Source organism: Peromyscus maniculatus, chromosome 20, assembly GCF_049852395.1.
Source record: "Peromyscus maniculatus bairdii isolate BWxNUB_F1_BW_parent chromosome 20, HU_Pman_BW_mat_3.1, whole genome shotgun sequence".
NCBI classification, from domain to species: Eukaryota; Metazoa; Chordata; class Mammalia; order Rodentia; family Cricetidae; genus Peromyscus; species Peromyscus maniculatus.
Genome location: NC_134871.1, coordinates 45,086,814 through 45,102,620, shown reverse-complemented (window position 1 = coordinate 45,102,620; position 15,807 = coordinate 45,086,814).

Here is a 15,807-nt window from a genome sequence, read left to right as displayed (position 1 = left end):
GGCGGTTTTTCAAACAGGTTGTATGTTTAGTTACCAGGTGACCTAGGGATTGGACTTTTAGGTGCATATCCAAAGCAAGAGGTTAGAGAGGAGGAGAGGAGGAGGAGAAGTAGCTGCGGGTTGTGCCTGTCAAAAGTGAAGCGTTTGCCTAGAAAGCAAACAAGAGTCAAACACATATGTATACACCAATGTCCATGGTAGCATTTACATTTTCTCTTTAGATTTTTAAATTTTTATTTTATGTGTGGGAGTGTTTTGTCTGCATGTATGCACCTGCACCATATGTGGGTGCTGGGAACTGAGCCCCAGTCCTCCAGAAGAACAGCAAGTGCTCTTAACCATCGAAGCATCTCTCCAGTCCCCATGGTAGCATTTTAAAGAGTCAAACAGATAACCCTTAAATAACTGAATGTCCACCAATTCATACACAGATAAGGAAAAAAATAGTAATTCTGTACAGTGTTTTGTTCGGTTTTGGACCCTGCATACACTCGGAAAGAAAGTGTTTTCTGACTAAGCTCCCTCACCTACCCACAGTGGGGTGCCATGGCAACTGGAAAGAGAAAACACACTCCTAGGATACACTTCAGGATGTTGATGAACTGTGAAAACACCGCCACAGGCAAATGAAGCCAGACCAAAACCAAACCAACTAACCAACCAACCAAACCCCACTCATTACTGTGCAAGTTGTTTTGTATGAAACTCCCAGAAGAAGCAAATCTGTTAGTGGTTGCCAAGGTCTCAGGAAAGGGGGAACAGTAACTCCTAATGGTTTTGGAGTATTTTTCTGGGGGTGTGAGTAATCATCCCACACTTTTATTTTATTTTACTTTTTGAGACACAGTCTCATTATGTAGCCTCTGCTGGCCAGGAACTCAGCTATGTAGACCAGACTGGCTTTGAACTCACAGAGATTCACCTGCCTCTCCTCCTGAGTACTGGGATTAAAGGTGTGTGCCACCACTGCCCATACACTTCTGAATATGGTAGACTCATGGAATCATGCACTTTTTAATAGCTGGAGTATAAGGTAGGTATATGAATTGCTTCTCAGTAATGGCATTTATTGTAAAAACTCTGGACTCCTGGAGGGGTGTGTGTAGAGATGGGTTCAGTGGTTAAGAGCATGTGTGCTCTTGCAGAGGACCTGAGTTTGGTTTCTAGCACTCACATGGTGGCTCACAACCAGAGGATCCATCAAGTTCTTCTGGCCTTCACAGGCGCTGCACAGACAGGGTGCACAGACACACATGAAGGCAAAACACCCACACACATAAAATAAAGTTAAAGACATATTTTTATAAGTCTGGAGTTTAGTAGAAGCACTCAGTCTAGCTACAGGCTCCTTGAGGCCCTAGTGTTCTGGTATCGCGTGCTTTGGAACTGCTCTAGACACACGGTTCCTTACAACCAACCTCCTCAGGCCTCTCTGAGTTTGTGGGTTGGAACCACTGTGGCTTGAGTCCCAGGCTTAGTGTAGATAGAGCTCTTGAAAGTGTCCTCTCTCCCAGGCCCGGCCACGGCAGGGACAGGCTACTGTCAGGTCCCTTCACTGCCATCCCCCAGCTCTTCAGGGGCTGTTTATGGGCCAAGTGGGTCCAATATTTCATTTCAAGACATGTTTGTGGACAGAGATGTTCTCTACCAGGACCCCAGAAATTAGGAAGCTCATCCATATTTCTGACTCTAGGGATTTGCAGGCCCTCTCTATTGGACTAGAGAGGCTCATACACATGGTATTAGTCTGGTGTGGTCTTTCCATGGTGAAGACTGGGCACCAGCCTGGATGGGAGTGTGGCTGGTGCAATTCCTTGTACTATAAAAATAACCTGAAATAAAAAGTTCTGGACTTGTTGGCTCCAGACTCTAGGTATTGTTAGCTCCCAACTCTATCTTGTCCCTTCCTGAGGGGGGAGATCAACATCCTGCCTTGGGCAAGGGGGGTATAAACCAACCTCTGTTCACCTGCTGATGCAGGCCTTGCAACCTGACCTTGAATCTAACTAGAGGTACCCAGGGCTGAAATGCCATGGCAGTGGAGCCCCCCCCCCCCCTCTCTCTCTCTCTCTCTCTCTCTCTCTGTGTGTGTGTGTGTGTGTGTGTCTGTTTGTCCATATGCACATGCACGCACCCATGCATGCATCCCTGTGTCTGGCCTGGGACTTGTCCTGAAGGCTCTGCAATAAGTATGAATTAGCACCTGGGACTAAGTGTTTTTCCTATAGCAGGTTCTAGGGATGAAAAAGAGATCTCTGCCCCTCCCTGAAGGTGATTCCTGGTGTCCCTGAAATGTTGCCACTGCACAAAACTAGAAGCTTAGATTCAGATAAAAGGGCAACATTATCTTGTGTTGACAAAATCCCAGAACCAGTTCATCAGGTATCGAAGGGGCTTTGGGCACACTTTGAGCTCTGACTGAACTCCTTTGTTGATCATGAGTCCACGTCCTTGCTTGTATAGTGGGAGGCTCCAAGGAGTGGAGAGCCAAGTATATATGTATGTGTCCTCGTTCACCTCAGCTGTCAGCCTGACACAACCTAGAGTCACCTGAGACAGGGGAACCTCAAATTGACTAGGTTAGATTGGCCTGTGGGCGTGTCTGTGGGGCCATTGCTTTGAATGATGATTGATGTGGGAAGGCCCAGCCCTCTGTGGGCGGTGTCATCCCTAGGCGTCTTTAGGTGTGCTTGGGCTGTGTCAGAAAGCTATGGGGTTACAGGCTAGGGAGTGAGCCAGGGAACAAGCCAGGCAGCAGCTTTCCTCTATGGTGTCTGCTACCATTCTTGCTTGAGTTCCTATGCTGACTTCCTTCAAAGATGAATTGTAAAATATAAGTCAGATAAACCCTTTCCTTCCTGTTGTAGAATATTATTTTAAGGTGTGTTACTTTTTGTTTAACTCTGGGAAGCTGTGTTACTTTGCCTGTATAAAACACCTTATTGGTCTAACAAAGAGCTGAAAGGTCAATAGTGAGGCAGGAGAAAGGATAGGCGGGGCTGGCAGGCAGAGAGAATAAATAGAAGGAGAAATCCGGGAGGAAAAATGACGAAGGAACGAGAGGTGAAGGAGGAGGACATCAGGGGCCAGCCACCCAGCTACACAGCCAGCCACGGAGTAAGTGTGAAATTCAGATTACAGAAGGAAGAAAAGGAAAAAGCCCCGAGGTAAAAGGTAGAAGGGGTAATTTAAAGTTAAGGAAAGCTGACTAGCAACAAGCCAAGCTAAGGGCAGGCATTCATAATTAAGAATAAGCCTCCACATGTGATTTATTTGGTAGCTGGGTGGCAGATCCCCCAAAAGAGTAAACAACCAACAACACCACCTCCCCTTGGTTGGAGTGTTTTATCACAGCAACAGAAAGCAAACTCATACAGTATGTGTATGTTGTATGTATATGTGTTTATATCTGTGGGTATTGTGTGGGTATGTATGTGTTTACTTGTTCATGTGCTTGTACATGTAAATTTATGCGTTCATGTTTCTATATGAGCATGTGCAAATGTGTGTATCTGTAAGTATAGATATGTTCGTGTTTATGCGTACACATTTCCTCAGTTGCATGTGTTTGAGTGTATTAGTGGGACCTGTGCCAGGCCAGGGCTGCCCACTGCAGGAAGCAACTCCATCTGTCGTGCCAGGTCTTCAATCCCCCCTGTCCTCTTCCAAGCAGTACCAACCCTCATGAGCCCTGCCCAGCTTGCTCCTTATTTCTATCTCTCCAGCTGGGCCAGCTCTAATGCAGGGACAGTGGGAAGTGGTCTTTGTTTGTTTTCGTTCTCTGAGACAGGCTCTTTTTATGTAGACCAGGCTGTCCTCAAACTAGATCCCCCTGCCTCTGCCTCCCGAGTGCTGGGATTAAATAAGTGAGCCACCACCCCCGCTGGAAGTGGCCTTTTGAGGGCAGAGTGGACTTGATCTTGTGGGTTTTCAGCAGGATGTGATGAGCTCTGCTTTACTTTTGGTTTATTTATTTATTTATTTATTTATTTATTTATTTATTTATTTATTTATTTTGGTTTTTCGAGACAGGGTTTCTCTGTGTAGCTTTGCGCCTTTCCTAGAACTCGCTTTGGAGACCAGGCTGGCCTCAAACTCACAGAGATCCAACTGGCTCTGCCTCCCAAGTGCTGGGATTAAAGGTGTGCACCACCACCGCCCGGCAACTTTTGGTTTATTTTTTAGTTTAAATTTTTTTTATTACATTTGATGTATTTGTGTGTGTGTTCATTTGTGTGCACATGCATGCACATGGACTACAGTGGGTTTGTTGAGGTTAGAGGACAACCTTCTAGAGCTGGTCATGGGGGTCAAACTCGGGTCCTCAGGCTTGGGAATGGGTGCCTTTGTTCACTGAACCATCTTGCTGGTCCCTGGTGTATGCTTTTAGAAGACAAGTGTGTAGGGAAACGGGACTGAGACATGAAGGCCAGGTAGGTGCCATCCACAGGGAGAGCGAAACGGGTGTGGCACATTGTCCTGCCATCTCCAGGTAGTGGTTTGGAGTAGCCACCAGCCTGGATGCGGGCACTGTTGGTATGTATTCCTTATTCACATTTTCAATTTGTTTTGTTTAGGTTTTTTTTGTTTTGTTTTGTTTTTTGGAGACAGGATTTCCCTGTGTTGTCTTGGCTATCTTGGAACTCCCTCTGTAGACCAGGCTAGCCTCAAACTCACAGAAATCTGCCTGCCTCTGCCTCCCGAGTGCTAGGATTAAAAGTTGTTCGCCACCACCAATTAAAAGTGTTCACCACCACCACCTGGCTCACATTTTCAGTTCTTTAATAATAACCCCAAACCCAAAGTTCTGGCCTTGTTGGCCCCAGACAGCTGGTCTGAGAGGGCAAGATGTGAATAAACATAAAAGGAAGACATTTGTGTAAGTGCATAGGGAGTCCCCACGCCCTCTCCAGCCCCCACTCACCGGCTGAGGGCCCCTAGTTCCTCTTGAGGGCTATGGAGTCTGGAACACATTGCGGCAACCCCCAGACACCCTGTGTGACAGGCTTCCTCCTTCTGACTTGGTTATGGGCTTTGAGAGGTGATGGGGGTGACCAAGGCTACCCTGGGCAAGATCTGGATAGGTCTTTTGAGTTCAGAGCCAGACAGGTCTTTGGGGTGGAACTGTGACCAGGGCCTAGAAGCCTCGGACCAGGAGGATTCTAGGGAGAGTGGGTCTCAGACAGGTCATTTGGGCGAGGTGAGCCCATATAAGGCTGCCTGAAGAAAAGGAAGTTTACTGCACAGCTGCAGCCCGCCAGGATTGGCACTGGGCCAATAACAGCAATGAACTCAGGGACCAACAGAGCCTGGCCGCGGAGCAGGAACGAGTTGTGGAACACAGGAAGCCCAACGACAAGAGGGACACAGGACTAGCCTGGCGGCCAGCCTCCGGGATGGGGGTGGGGAGCACCGTCAAGGTGCTGTGACCTGCGGACCTAAGAATGGGAGGGAGGGGCTTCTATTTCAGACCCAGACTCTTGGTGTAGCTGCCTTGCCGGCCCTGGGGGGAGGGAGGCATCACCTTGGCTCCTCCTTCAGTCCCTCAGCCTTTAGCCGGGTCTTGTGGCTGAGGCGAAGCTGAGCGGACAGCAATACGATAGGTTCTTTGGGTCCAGACGGACCGGGCGAGAGTGTCGCTTTTCAGAGTGGTCGGGAAAGGCTGCAGAAGGACCCAGGGTGTTTAAGACTGCAGGGAAAGTGGCCAGTCGCTGCCCTCTGGAGACAGGCAGTCGGGGGCTGAAGGGGGTCCCTGCTCCCTCATGTAACCGGGGCCCATCTGTAGGTGCCCATTCCTGGCACATCCTTCTCGTCTTATTTCCTTTTGCGAGGGTCAGGTCCCAGTACCAACGGGATGGCTTGAAAGGACATAGTGCCCTGTGTCCCCCACTCCCACGCCCCACATTTCCCCTAGGTCTTTCTGCCATGCACTGCTTTGGGAGTAGGGCTTGTTTTCCAGGAACTGATGATCCATGAAGCCTGGGACTCAGCAGGTGGAAGACTGGAAGGTGAGGCGGAGGCAGAAAATTATGGGGACATGGGAAGGGAAAGGACCCCCTTCCCCTGGAGTCAGATTGAAACTTCTCATCAGTTTGAGAAGCAAGATCTAGCATAATTAACGTGTGCAGTAAAGACTGCTGGCATAGAGGTAACATTCTCATATACAGATATTTTATGTATGACTTTGGTTAGGACCTCTCTCTTTTCAGTGTTAGTTGTTGAGGGGATCCCTGTAGGTGCCACACAGGGAAGCTAACTGTTAGAAGAAATAAGATTGAAAACCCCTTGCAGATTGACTTTGTCAACCTGGATCAGACTTCGGGGGAGTCTAATGCCAGGGAGTTCATTGTCAGCATATTTAAAACACAACAGGGGGCTGGAGGGATGGCTCAGAGGTTAAGAGCACTGGCTGCTCTTTCAGAGGTCCTGGGTTCAGTTCCCAGCAACCGCATGGTGCCTCATAACCATCAGTAATGAGATCTGGTGCCCTCTTCTGGCCTGCATACATGCAGGCAGAACACTGTATACACAATAAATATATATAATAAAATAAATCTTCAAAGCACAGTTGCCAAAAAGGTTTTCAGGCAACAATCTGTCCAGTTCTAGATGCACAACAAAGTTTAAGGTGTGACTACATAGAAACTCCTTTACAAAGTACATGTGACCATTAGGGTGGGTTCTATAGCAAAAAAGACCTAGAATCTAGTGTGGTATCTGATCAATAGCATAGAGGTCAGCAGGCCATAAAGTACATGAGACTTCTCCCCTAAGGATGATCTAGGGAGGGAAGAACCTAAGGTAATCTTTCCGGGGAATTTGGAGGAGGTCTGCCTCTATAGCAAAAGGTGGGTGAGGTCTGTCTCTTCAGAGAGCAAAAAGGTAACCAGGTCATTAACAAATTCCACTCCCAGCCTTCTGGGTGGGAACACAGGTATTTTATCTTCTTCATTGAGAAGAGGCCTCTCTGTGTTTAACACTCCTGATTTTCCCAGTGATCTGTGGACACAAAGACTTTTGTGCCCCCAACAAGTCACCTCCTAAGAACCACCTGGAGGGCTTATTTAGGTTTCTTAGCAACTTTTTTTTTTTTTTAAAGATTTATTTATTTTGTATACAGCATGTATGACTACAGGTCAGAAGAGGGCACCAGATCTCATTACAGATGGTTGTGAGCCACCATGTGGTTGTTGGGAATTGAACTCAGGACCTCTGGAAGAGCAGTCAGTGCTCTTAACCTCTGAGCCATCTCTCCAGCCCGTTTCTTAGCAACTTTTTTAAAAAAAATTTTGAGACAGGATTTCTCTGTGTAGCCCTGACTGTCCTGGAACTCACTCTGTAGACCAAGCTGGCCTCGAACTCAGAGATCCACCTGCCTCTGCCTCCTGAGTGCTGGGATCAAAGGTGTGTGCCACCACTGCCCTGCGTCTTAGCAACTTTTTGAAGAAAATTTCAAACCCCACCAAAGTCCAATATGATTATTGTAAAACAGCCAGTTCTGGCTGCCCCTTGAGGAGCCTCTGCCCTCACTGGAGTGTCTTTCTTTGAATGAATGTTCTTTGAGATCCCACATCCATGCTTTCCTCTGAGCATCTCTCTTTCTCTTAATTCTGGTGCTTAAGCCTATATTAAAATATATGTATTATACCTCACTCCTGTTTCATATTGGCTATTCCTGAAATTCTTTAATGTGTCAATAATATAAATCCCCATTTGGTCTCAGTTGAGGTCCCTAAAAGTCCAAGGGAACTCTTCAGGTACCTGAGGGTGACACTGGGGAGCTATACCTCCTTCCTCTGCTCTCACAAAATACTGACAAGTTCACACCATCCATATGTCCCCAAGAGCCTGGTGGAATGCTCCATTCTATGGCCAAGGATACCAAATTCAACCTAAATCACACAAATTCTCCAAAGAGGAAAGCAGTTTGTTTGGCAAGAAGTTTATTTTGTTGTTGTTGTTGTTTCTTTACTTTTTGTTTTTTGAGACAGGGTTTCTCTGTGTAGCCCTGACTGTCCTGGAACTCACTCTGTAGCCCAGGCTGGCCTTGAACTCAGATTTACCTGCCTCTGCCTCCGAAGTGCTTGAGCCACCACTGCCCAGCTTTGCAAGAAGTTTTTAAAGACAGAAAAGGAGAAATGTGTATAGGTTGTTTAGACCCAAGGTGACTGGTCTTGGAAACCCAGGGTGTGACGTAACAGCTGCAGTTGATGGAGGTATCTCTGCTGTACTGCCCAAGTCATATTGTCTGAATTGTTTCAATTACAAAAATCTCCATGTCATGGGCTGGGCCTGCAAAGCACAGGTACATGTAGAGCAAACAATCTCTATCAGGGGTCCTGAGAAAGTCATTGTCCCAGACACATGGGGCTGAAGCCTTCTTATGTCTAGTTTTACTGAGTCTGACAAGAGGGAACTCATAACAAAATAAACAAACTTGTGGCCAGAAGTGGCTCTGTGGGTCTGAGAAGCTTTGCAGTAGGGGTTGGTGGGGTGCGGGGTAAAGGGGCGCTCTCTCTCTCTCTCTCTCTCTCTCTCTCTCTCTCTCTCTCTCTCTCCTCTTTCAGTCACTTCCTGCTCTCCTCTCTGCAGGAGATATATAGGTCAGCCTGCCAAGGACCTTTTCCATTACAGTGAGTCATGCTCATCTGATGGCCCCTGCTTGCTGACATTTGTGGACCTCCGCTTGGCCAGGATGGAGAGTCAAGGAAAAGCCACACCCTGAGAGTGGAATTGAAAAAAATCCCCAAACTGAGTGCGGGCTGAATCAGTGGATGAGAGAGTAAACACTTCCCCGCCCCCCAGTTTTTCAAGACAGTGTTTCTCTCTTTCTTTCTTTCTTTCTTTCTTTCTTTCTTTCTTTCTTTCTTTCTTTCTTTCTTTCTTTCTTTCTTTCTTTCTTTCTTTCTTTCTTTCTTTCTTCCTTCCTTCCTTCCTTCCTTCCTTCCTTCCTTCCTTCCTTCCTTCCTTTTTATTAAGAGATTTCCTATTCATTTTACATATCAACTACAGATTCCTCTGTCCTCCCTCCTCCCATCCCCAGCCTCCCCCCTCCCCCACCAACTCACCGCCCATTCCCACCTCCTCCAAGGCAAGGTTTTCCATGGGGAGTCAGCAGAGCCTCGTACATTCAGATAAGGCAGGTCCAAGCCCCTCCTCCCTGCACCAAGGCTGTGCAAAGTGTCTCACCATAGGCACTAGGTTCCAAAAAGCCTGCTCATGCACTAAGGACAGGTCCTGATCCCACTGCCTAGGCCTCCCCAAACAGTTCAAGCTAAACAGCTGTTGAGACAGTATTTCTCTGTGTAGCCCTGGCTGTCCCAGAACTCCCTCTGATGAGCAGGCTGGCCTTGAACTCACATGAATCTGCCTGCCTCTGCATCCTGAGTGCTGAGATTAAAGGTGTGTGTTACCACTGCCTGGCAAAAATTTATGTACATGAGTGTTTTGCCTGTATGTATGTCTGGGCATCATGTGTGCACCTGGTGCCTGAAGACTTGAAGATGGCCTGGAACTGGAATAACAGACAGTTGTGAGCTACCATGTTTGTGCTGGGACTCAAACCAAAGTGCTCTGGAAGAGCAGCCAGTGCTCCTAACCACTGAGCCATCATGCTCCTAGAGTGGACACTTTTGAAGGACAAAGTGTGTGTGTGTGTGTGTGTGTGTGTGTGTGTGTGTGTGTGTGTGTGTGTAATATGTATACAATGGGTCTAACATTCTGTGTATGTTCTCCAGATAAAAATACTTTTAAAATGATGACACTTTCCCCTTAGGCTAGCCCCAGGACACGGAGGCAGTATCTGGGAGGTCTTGGGAGTTAGGGCTGGGAAGGCAGGTATGCCAGGCCCAGGGCACACCCAGGGTGGCTTGGGACCCGATCAGGTGGGAAGATCAGAGGAATCCCTGGCATTAGAAGAGCCAGAAGGGAGCATAAGAGGCAGTGCATGAGAACAGAGGGGATGGAGAGGGACCAGAGAAAAATCTCCCCTGGGGAAGGAAAGGAAGGAGCCTACGACAGACAGCATGGGCAGCAGGGATGTGTGACTCACAGTGGTGTCTGCTGGCTGAAAGACTCTCCATTCGCCCCCACGACCTGCATCAGGGCAGCTCTGCAAAGAAGCATGCTTTTTTTTGTTTTTGTAGAACAGCATGACATACTAATTCCACAATAATGGATTCCACCGAGAGTGAATGAGACAAAACAACGAAGAATGCAAAAGAATGATCATAAGGATGTTCAATGAAATCAAAGAACACAAAGTCTTGAGTGAATTGAAAAGCAATACAAGGGCTGGAGAGATGGCTTGAAGGTTGAGAGCACTGACTGCTCTTCCAGAGGACCAGGGTTCAATTCCCAGCAACCACATGGCAGCTCACAACTGTCTGTAACTCCAAGGTCTGACACCCTTACACAGACACTCATGTAGGCAAAACACCAATGCACATAAAATAAAAAAATTTTTTTAAAAGCATTACAAATTAAAGGCTAAATGAAACAAGGAAGATGGCAATGGATAGGAATGAGGAATTCACCAGTGGTAAGGAATACTGAGAAAGATCTAATCAGAATTTTAGAAACGAAGAGCTCAACAAATCAAGACTCAGTAGAGCGCCTCACAAACAGATCAAGTAGCAGACAGTCTCAGGGCCTGAGAAAGGGGTGGTGGGGGGTGACTTCAAACATTCAGACAGGAATGAAAATAAAACAACCAAGTAGGAATAGAACATGGGCGATCTACAGGACACATTACAAGAACAAAGTTATACATCATACACACAAAAGAAAAAGAAAACTAAGGACACAGAAAATATATACAAGGCAGAGGAGATGGATCAATCAATAAAGTATCTGCCATGTAGGCAAACAGTTGGTATAAGCTGGAACACAGGAACTGATTTTGGATGCCTAGCAAAGCCAGGTGTAGCAGATGAGAAGCATGCTTTATAGAGAAAAAAAACATAGGCAGAGCAGAGGGGCAGTGGTGAACACCTTTCAATCCTAGCATTTGGGAGGCAGAGGCAGGTGGAATTCTATGAGTTCGAGGCTAGCCTGGTCTACATATTGAGTTCCAGGACAGCCAGGGCTACACAGAACAACCCTGTCTTGGGGGGAAAAAAAGGCAGAAAAACCTGAGGGAGAGAGCAGGCCATGGGGAGATGGCCACAAAGTACTGGCTCAGGGTGGGCATGACCAGAGAAGGCATAGCAATCCTGCAAGCCCGTGGGGTGGGGAGGGAACTGAACCAGCATCCCATTCAGGAGGTAGGTGCTGGAAGTGGCCTGTATTCTAAGTGCTGGCTTCAGGCATTGGCTCAGCTCTATACCTGATAGGGTTGTTATAAGGTTGAACCTGTTAGGCCCAGGGATGTGGCTCAGTGGTGGTGAGCTTGCCGAGCACAAGGGTTGGCCAATTTGTAAGTGTTTTTAAATTAACCTTTTGACCTTTATTTTTATGTGTATGGGTGTTTTGCTCATCAGATCACTGGGACTGGATTTACAATGAGCAGCCGTGTGGGTGCTGGGGATTGAACTTGTGTCCTCTCAACTGCTGAGCTATCTTTACAGCCTCCATATAAATGCTTTTTAAGCTTCATGATGGGAGATTCCAACCCAGTCATTCTGGGACACCTTCCCTTCTCTGTTCTGAGTTTTGATGGAGTCAGTCCCATCACCTCTTACACACACACCTGTATACATCATGTTAATTTTCTGTAAAGTGCTATAAACATATTTGGAATTAATAAATAATGTTGTGATATATATATATATATATATTTGGGGGGAGGGACGTTTTCAAGACAGTGTTTCCCTGTATAGCTTTGGAACCTACCTTGGAACTAGCTCTGTAGACCAGGCTGGCCTCAAACTCACAGAGATCCACTTGCCTCTGCCTCCCGAGTGTTGGGATTAAAGGCATGCGCCATCACTGCCTAGCGGTGCTTGATATTTTTGATGTTAATCCTTGCATGTACTTTATTGTTTCCTGTAGCTGGAGGCTTTTCTGTGTCCCGCCTGGTCCGTGGCCGCGTGTAAAATAATCACTCAGTGGCTTATATCAATTATAAATGTTTGGTTGATGGCTCAGGCTTATTACTAGCTAGCTCTTACATCTTAAATGAATCCATTTCTATTAATCTATGTATTGCCATGTGGCCATGGTATTACTTGTGTGCTAGCATGTTGCTCCTTGGGTGGTCTTTTTCTCCTGTGTCTCTGCTTGAATTTCCCACCTGACTCTATCCTGCCTTGCCATAGGCCAAAGCAGTTTTATTCATCAACCAATAAAAGCAACACATATTCACAGCATGCAGAAGGACATCCCACATCAGTTTCCTAATATTCAAATATTCAAAAGGAATCACTGGGCTACAGACATAGCTCCACAGTTAAGAGCACACATTGCTCTTGTAAAGGACTCAAGTTTGGTTCCTTGTGGTGATATTTTGTTTGTGCTCTAACAAATAAAGCTTGCCTGGAGATCAGAGTGTGGAGCTAGCCACTAGAGGCCAGGAAGTGGTAGCACATGCCTTTTAATCCCAGCACTTGGGAGGAGAAAACAGGAAGTGATATGGCTAGGTGGAGAGAGGAAGTGATAAAGCAGATAAAGTCTGAGGATTCCTAGAGTTAAGAAGTCTTTCTAGTGGCTGGCTGCTCTGCTTCTCTGATCTTTCAGTTTTCACCCTGATATCTGACTCCAGGGTTTTTATTATTAAGACCAATAAGAATTTGTGCTACAGTTCCTAGCATCCATATCTGGTGATTGGAGACCACTTATAACTCCAGAACTATGGTGATCACATGCCTCTGGCCCCCATGAGCACCTTCACTCATGCTCACATGCCCCATCTACATACATACATGATGTGGATACATACAAATGATCAAAAGAAAATAATTTTTTTAAGGTGTCTGTGGTCTTGCCCCACATTGTGAATTATCCTTTGGAAAAACTACATGGTTCTCAAAGTAAGTGGACCACACAGTTCTGTTGCCGTTGTCAACACTGGATGTGGATGTTTTTATTATTATTTAGTGTGTGTGTGTATTGTATGTATGTATTTGTAGTGTGTGTGTATGTGTGTGTGTGTGTGTGTGTGTGTGTATTGTATGTATGTATTTGTAGTGTGTGTGTGTGTGTGTGTGTGTGTGTGTGTGTGTGTGTGTCACAGAGTGCCTGTGAAGGTCAGAGGACAATATGCTGGAGTCAGTTCTCTCTTCCACTACATGGGATCCAGTAATAGAACTCAGGTTGGTTGTCAGGCTTTGTCACCAGTGCCTCTACCCACTGAGCCGTCTTCCTGCCCTGGGGAGCGGACTACTTTTACCTTCAATTTGACAAATGTAAGTGCCAAGACCAGTGTCTGTAAAATAACTCTGACGGTGCCCATCTCAGTGACATTTGCCCATCCCTGGACAAATCTACAACCCCTGTCCTCCCAGCAAATGCCCAGGGCTCTGCTGCAGCCTCAGTAGTGGATCCCAGAGTAGAGAATTCATCCAGCACAGAGGACAATCTTAGCGCCCATCCGTTTTTGCTGCAAATAAATAAAAAATAAACTTAGCGGCTTAAAACAACATCCAAGCTCGGTGGTGGCGCATGCCTTTAATCCCAGCGCTCAGGAGGCAGAGGCAGGCAGATCTCTGAGTTTGGGGGCAGCCTGGTCTACAGAGTTATTTCCAGGACAGCAAGGACTACATAGAGAAACCCTCTCTCAAGAAGCCAAGAAAGGAAAAACAGCCGGGGCGGTGGTGGCGCACGCCTTTAATCCCAGCACTCGGGAGGCAGAGGCAGGAGGATCTCTGTGAGTTCGAGGCCAGCCTGGTCTCTAAAGCGAGTTCCAGGAAAGGCACAAAGCTACACAGAGAAACCCTGTCTCAAAAAAAAAAAAAAAAAAAAAAAAAAGACTGCAGGCGGAGCTCTGGAGAGACAGCCCAGAGGTCAAGAGCACTTGTTGCTCATGCAGGACCCATGTTTGATTCCTAGCACCCACATGGCAGTTCATAAATACCTGTAACTATAGGTCCAGGAGATCCAGTGACCTCTTTCAGCTTCCTTATACAACTGTACAGATGTGGTGCCTAGACACACATGCAGGCAAAATACTCATATGCATTAAAAAAAAAATCTTAAAGAAAAGACTGTAGATGGAGGTTCCATTTCACAGAGTTTGGAGTATTTCTTCCCCCTTCTAAGTTTTGCCAAGGTCTAAGTCTCTTTAAGTGTTGAGGTGTGGGCAGGGCCAATTCATGGCCACCAGTTCTGGTACATAAGTCGCTCATGGGCTTGTCCTCTTGGCCACTCCCTTGGGTACATCTGGCTGCAAATGACTGGGAAGAACCAGAAACATTCCAAAGTTCAGCTGAGAGTGTGGCAGTGAGGAGGTCTGGAGGCACAGAGACAGGACTGGGTGAAGAAGGAAGCAGGAAGCAAAGATTTTTTAAAAAAATTATTTATTATGTATACAGTGTTCTGCCTGCATGTATGCCTGCAGGCCAGAAGAGGGCACCAGACCTCATTACAGTTGGTTGTGAGCCACTATGTGGTTGACTGGGAATTGAACTCAGGATCTCAGGAAGAGCAGCCAGTGCTCTTAACCTCTGAGCCATCTCTCCAGCCCACAAAGATGGTTTTGACTCAACCTCTCCATAAAGATGTTCTATTTGGGAGTGGCTTCTCACCTTGCTTTCTGAAACCTCCATATGAGCCATCCTTCTGCCTAGACTCCCTAGCCAATGGGTTGTGTTCTAGCCTGTGTGAGCAGATGCTTCATTAGAAGCACAATTCATGTGGCCATTTTACTCATATAGATATTTATAGAAACGTATTTGTGTGTATGGGTGCATGTCCGTGCCATGGCATGTGCCTGGAGGTCAGAGGACATCTTCATGGAATTAGTTTTCTCCTTCTACCAGGTGAATTCCAGGGGTTGAACTGAGGTCATCAGGCTTGTACCCAGTGAGTCATCTTGCTGACCCTTTCTATATTTTTAATTTTTTCTGAAGATATTTAATTCCTTTTGAGAAAAAAAGTTTATATTTTAGAACATTTCCCACTCCCTGTACTTTTTTTTTTTTTTTTTTTTTTTTTTTTTTTTTTTGGTGTTTTCGAGACAGGGTTTCTCTGTGTAGCTTTGCGCCTTTCCTGGAACTCACTTGGTAGCCCAGGCTGGCCTCGAACTCACAGAGATCCGCCTGGCTCTGCCTCCCGAGTGCTGGGATTAAAGGCGTGCGCCACCACCGCCCGGCTCCCTGTACTTTTTTATTGTTGTAGAACTGAATTCCCGTAGTTAGCCCGAAGAACTCTCCTTTAATTTTACTTATTGTGCAGGTCTGTGGTAGATGTGTAAGAAGTAAATCTATGAGGTGTGCTTATGGCTCATCACAGAGTCACAGATAGGCAGGAGGCAATAGGTCCCCTTCTCCTCCCTGCTGGTGGCTGGTGCCTGCTTATCTCAGAACTCTGAGAGTTGGAAAGTTGCAGACAGTCTGCTACGTGACTGAGCCTAGGATCAGAAAAAGGGAGAAACCTCAAACTACAGAATATTCATTAGAGAAGACTTTCCATCCTGAACCAATAGGATTGGAATTTGGGGAAAAGGCTATACTAGAAGAGTATGAATATTTTACCTATCTGGTATATCAGAGTCTGGATAAGAAAGGACATGATTTTCTCTCAGTCAGGGCCTTTAAAAACCACTATCTTGAGCAGCAGAGATGGCTCAGTGGTTAAGAGCACTATCTGCTTTCCCAGAGGGCCAGGGTTCAATTTCCAGCACCCACATGGCAGCTCACAATTTCCTATAAC